Source organism: Monodelphis domestica, chromosome 2 (assembly GCF_027887165.1).
Source record: "Monodelphis domestica isolate mMonDom1 chromosome 2, mMonDom1.pri, whole genome shotgun sequence".
Lineage (NCBI taxonomy): Eukaryota > Metazoa > Chordata > Mammalia > Didelphimorphia > Didelphidae > Monodelphis > Monodelphis domestica.
The window spans coordinates 496,125,406-496,131,209 of NC_077228.1; the positions used below are offsets into that span (position 1 = coordinate 496,125,406).

The 5,804-nt window shown below is 37.7% G+C and overlaps 1 protein-coding gene across 1 annotated transcript in view; it reads right to left on the reverse strand.

Annotated features, from left to right (window-relative positions):
• CTSS (cathepsin S) overlaps positions 1–3,844 on the reverse strand; it is a 15,915-nt gene extending 12,071 nt beyond the window's left edge. Inside the window, exon 1 of the mRNA XM_001370938.5 lies at positions 3,579–3,844. The gene's annotated coding sequence lies outside the window, so the exon portion shown is untranslated. The remainder of the gene's footprint in view (positions 1–3,578) is intronic.
• Positions 3,845–5,804: the final 1,960 nt, after the last annotated feature.

The following is a 5,804-nucleotide window of genomic DNA, read 5'->3' on the forward strand; positions in this document are numbered from 1 at the left end:
AGCCTGGCAGTGTAATAGGCACTCATGTGTCTAATCTCAGTTTGAAATGGTGTAGGAGTTGTAACCTTCATTCCCCTGACCCTCCTTAAGCAGCCTGGTGGTTTTCTGTTCCTGGAGACTTAACATATTAGTGCCAAACTCAGTGAGGACTCCTGATCGACTTTTAGACTGCTTATAACCCAGAACCTCTAAAGCAATCCACTAGTCACTCTAACCAGGAGAAGGAATTACAGGAATATAACCACACATGGCTAAAATCTAAAGGAAGGAAGGAAGGAAGGAAGGAAGGAAGGAAGGAAGGAAGGAAGGAAGGAAGGAAGGAAGGAAGGAAGGAAGGAAGGAAGGAAGGAAGGAAGGAAGGAAGGAAGGAAGGAAGGAAGGAAGGAAAGAAAGAAGGAAAGAAAGAAGGAAGGAAGGAAAGAAAAGAAGGAAGGAAGAAAGGAAGATAGAAAGGAAGGAAGAAGAAGAAAGAAAGAAAGAAAGAAGAAAGAAAGAAAGAAAGAAAGAAAAGAAAGAAAGAAAGAAAGAAAGAAAGAAAGAAAGGAAAAGAAAGAAAGAAAGAAAGAAAGAAAGAAAGGAAGGAAGGAAGGAAGGAAGGAAGGAAGGAAGGAAGGAAGGAAGGAAGGAAGGAAGGAAGAAGGAAAGAGAGAAAGAGAGAAAGAAAGAAAGAAAGAAAGAAAGAAAGAAAAGAAAGAAAGAAAGAAAGAAAGAAAGAAAGAAAGAAAGAAAGAAGAAGAAAGAAAGAAAGAAAGAAAGAAAGAAAGAAAGAGAAAGAAAGAAAGAAAGAAAGAAAGAAAGAAAGAAAGAAAGGAAGGAAGGAAGGAAGGAAGGAAGGAAGGAAGGAAGGAAGGAAGGAAGGAAGGAAGAAAGGAAAGAGAAGAAAGAGAGAAAGAAAGAAAGAAAGAAAGAAAGAAAGAAAGAAAGAAAGAAAGAAAGAAAGAAAGAAAGAAAGAAAGAAAGAAAGAAAGAAAGAAAGAAAGAAAGAAAGAAAGAAAGAAAGAAAGAAAGAAAGAGAGAAAGAGAGAAAGAAAGAAAGAAAATTGTAAGGCAGAGAATTTTTTGGTTTTGCTGTAGTAGCAGCTTTTAATTGGTCTACAAGAAACACAAAAGAAGAATCTGAACATTACCAAGGGGAACAAAGAGCAATAACAGCAGTAAAGAGATTATGCTTTTCAGGAGAACTGAATCTAAGACTTGTAGCAGAGGGAGCCCTTCCCCCCACCCCAAGTAAAGAAATATATCAGAGAGTAACTGATTATGCCTACTTGAAGAAACTAATGGAACAGTGAATTTATTCTACTCTCTCCTTTTCTGTTGTATTGTCACAAGCTGTAACAGATGGCATTGTTTATTACTAAGTGCTTCCCTGCTGTTTTAAATTTTCTTCTGGATTTTTAGTACATACATACATACATATATATATATTCCCCCCCCCCCTTTGGTTACATGATTCTTGTTGTCTCCCTCCTCTCTTCCCCACCTCCCAGAGCTGACAAGCAATTCCACTGGGTTATACATATATTATCACTCAAATTCTACTTTCATATTATTCATATTTGTAATAAAGTAACCTTTAAAACCAAAATCCCAAATCACATACCCAGATAAACAAGTGATAAATCATGTTTCCTTTTGATTTTTAGTACTTTTTATGTCAATTATTTGGCTAAAGATAATTTTAATTATGTTCAGTTAGTTTCTTTGCTATAGAGAGTATGGTTGAGATACAAAGTCAGTAAATAATTGACATACAGAAACTAAGCTTCTGGGAAATTTTCAAATTTCAAAAGTTTGCCTGGGAAGGTGGAGTTTCACAACTTTTATTAATAATCTATATTTTTAAGCTTCCTAATTATGCAGGAAAAGGAAGCCTTGTCCACATGGGACCCCTACGCTAAACTAAAAACCTCATGAACTCATTTTGTTAGCTCACAGCAGACAAGTTGCCTTGAACAAAGAGCCTGTGGATTTCCTCCATCCTCCCAGGATGGAGGGAAGGAGAGTAGAGATAGAGACCTCTAGAAGAAAAGAGAAAGCCATAGTCAGGAGTCAGTTCCACCCACTCCCTCAAAGAAAGGGGAAGAAAAGTACTCCTTAAGAAGTTTTGCTTTTCATTGCAAAAGAGAGATATTGTGGCGGGAGCAGAATTAGTTGGAATTTCATCTATTTAGTTAGAGGTAGAGGATTAGGGGAAGACATGTCAAGGATGCCTCCAAGGTTTTAATTCTGCAGTTTTTGCAATAACGTTTCCATCATTAAGCAGCAATTATGAAGAGAGGATTTACTAAGATTTCCCAATCCCTGGTGACTTAAACTCATATGTTAAAAACCAAAACCAAAACCTGGGAATTTCCAGTATTATTCACAAATTTCATCAAAAAAACTTCTCCCTTCCCTGCTTCAGAGGAATCCACATGCTTTACAAAATCAGCATTTTGAGTTTAATGGAAAGACAAAGCCTAGAATTCAAGATTATGTAAAGTTTCTAAATGGGAAGGAAGGACTTCTCTGCTGCAGTGTTTCCTCATAATGCCTAGAAACTCTCCATATTGCTTTCCCCCTCCCCCTATGAACTTTTCCCCTTCTCTTTCTTCCTTTCTTTTTACAGGAAACTTCATAGTGCATAGCTATGGTTTTGGACTTGGAACCAGGAATACCTAAATGCAAATGCTACCTTAGATACTTTCAAAGCTATGCAACTCTCAGCAAGTCACTTATCTTTTGTCAACTTCAGTTTTCACATCTGTACAATGGAGATTAAAATAGCACTGACCTCAAAAAGATGTGATGATTGAATGAGATATCATATAAAGTACTTTGCAAACCTTAAACTACTATATAAATACTAGCTATTGTTATTATAATTGAGTCATCACAATTTGAATTCTTTCCCTATAAAGGAGTCAGCAAATTAAAAACAAAACAAAGCCCTTACCTTCAGTCTTGGAATCAATACTGCATATTGGTTCCAAGGCAGAAGAGCAATAAGGGCAAGTCAGTGGCAGTTAAGTGACTTGCCTAGGAACACACAACTAAGAAGTGCTTGAAGTCACTTTTGAACCCAGATCTCCCAAGTCTGGGCTTGGCTCTCAATACACTGAGCCACCTAGTTGTCCTCCCCCCCTCCATTAAAAATTTTTTTTTTAACATACTATGTCTATGCTGGATGACAATGTTTTTTTTTTTCCACCACAGAAATTAATGCTAAATTTCATAATTCCTTGGATATCATAGGTGCTTAACAAATGTATTTTGAATTGAACTTTATTTCCCCATTTATATATATTTTTACTAACTTCTTTTCAGTTCAAAGACCCAAGAAGTTTATCTTTTCCCTACTTGGTTTATAACACAAAAACAATTTCTTTTTGTCTTTGACATACAGGTCAGATATGGACTTCCAAAAGAAAAAGTTGAATCCTTTCAAATTAAAGTAAAAAATGACAAGATGGACTACATAATTTCTCAGTTTACTTCCTGAAACCACATACTTGAAATCTGACAAGGAGAAGATGATAGAAATGTACCTATTTATAGTTAAGCAGTCAAACAAGGGAAAAGACAAGTAAAACACATACCTTACAATATCAACAGGTGAGTTCCTCCTGGGAATCTTGGACTTTTACTGGCTAACGCCCAAGACTTCAGAGACACAAGAGATCTTCCGAATTCACTTTTAAATAAATTAGAGCTTGTCACATGAGACCTACAAATGAGGAAGCAAAATGATTTCACTTTCTGTTCATGATTACTTCGGTTAGCAGCCTCCTACTTCTTCCTGGTGTTTTTTTTTTTTTAACACAAAAACCTATTTTATTAGGGAAATCGTATAACTGACAAGAGAGGTATTTTAATTCTTCTATCCAAAATGTTGGGGTGTTTTGGATGTGGGTGTGATGATGATGCTTTTTATAACAATGTAGTAACTGTTCAGAACTGATAACCCTAAATGGTCATTCCCCCCTCCTTATTGCTTCACCATCCTGTAACAGATCAGACAACATGAGGCCAGTAAAAAGCACCTAAAATAGCAGCCGAGTGAGCCTGTTCTTGAATTCTTCTTTCCCTAGAATCTAGGGTCTTAGATGTTTCCTTTATCCCTAGGGAGAACTGCAAGAAGGCTTTAGTTCCATTTTAGACAGTTGTGAATATTTTGTTATCAGTGACATTAAGATGTAGTTCTGAAATCTCATTTCCTCCATGAAGTCTTCCCAGAATTATTAGTCTGCTTCCTCTCAGAACTGTCTGCCTTTAATCTGGATTTGGAATGCCTTTCCTTGGCTACTTTTCTCAATCTCCATCTCAGTGTACTTGGTGTATCTGGAAAAACACATTGACTTTTGGCCTGAACATGATATAAATGAAATGTAACTCCTGGGGACACGACTAATACCTTTTAAGCAGTTGTTGTTGTTGTTGTTGTTTTGCAGAAGTGACAATATGTAGAAAATCTAAATCTATGTACAGGCTATGTTTTAGCTATTTTTTTTCTCTAGTGTCCTTTAAATCTGTCACTGGGTTTGGCTTGTCATAAGCTCCTCAACTTCAAGGGCTATGACTTGGGATTTGTTCTGGGCTAAATATATTATTGGCGGATTCTAGCTGAACTTTAAGAGAACCACTGTAGCAAGTCTGAGATGACCCCTCCAAAAATTTGCAGGGTACTTTTATTTTTTTGCTTGACATTGTCATTTCATTCAAAATGGAAAGCTTTTAGTAAGAGGCACCCTGTGGCAATTCACAAGAGAAGATGTGGGATATAGTGGGCAGATCAATGAACTTATAGTCAGGAAAGCCTATATTAAAATACCACCTTAGACAGTAGTTGTATGTCCTTGGATAAGTCATTTAATTTTTCTGAGTCTCAATTTCCCCATCTATTCAGTAAGAAACAATAGCCCCTGCCTCACAGGGTTGCTGTGGGACTCAGATGAGATTATGTGTCTATAATGTCAGGAAGCAGAGTTGTGATTTTTCTCCTTTTAGTTGAAGGAATGAAAGAATGAAATATCTATTATGCCTTATTATGTACAAAGTCCTGAGCTAAACCTCGGGAATACAAGTAGAAAAGTAAGCCAGATCTTTCGAGGAGTTTACATTCTAATGGGGGAGACAACACAAATGGAAAGTAGCAGCTGCATCTCTGATGGAAGAGGCCCATGGTCCTTGGGGTGCAGAAACAAATGGCAAAACCACTTCTTTTATGTCATTTCCCCTGAGAAATTTTTTAAGATGTTTATTTAGGATGAATGCAGGAGGACTTTAGATGCAAAAACTTTCTTTTTCTGGGTCTTCAATAGATGTGGCTGCAGTAGGAGCAGTTGCCAGGTTGTATCTCAAAAGGAGTTGCCTCCAGGGTCATGGTTAGATGCTCCATTGGGAGCATTAATATTGCAAAGACTCTTGGGTTCATGGTCCTTGACTAGTGCTTGGCACTTGCCATCTCTGGTCTCTCCCTTTGTATACCTTGTTACTTAGCTAGGCTGGCTTGCCTACCCTATGGGTGGCAATTGGTTGATTGGGTATAAAAGCCACCATTCCAAAGGATGACTAGGCTAGAAGTAGAACTAGTGGTCTAGGGAGATAGGGGTTGTTGGTGCCACCCTCAGGGCTCTCTGCTCATTGGTGGCAGCCAGTCAGCAGCTGTTGCTAATGGTGATGAGGAAAGTGGACTCTTTTCCATAAGGATTTCTCCCCTCGATGCTGCTTAGAAGCAGGTCTGATGTTTGGGAGACAATGCTGATCTTAAGACTCTTAAGTTTAGGATCCTAAGCTGTTTTGATCAGGGTCTAAGAGGAGATGGT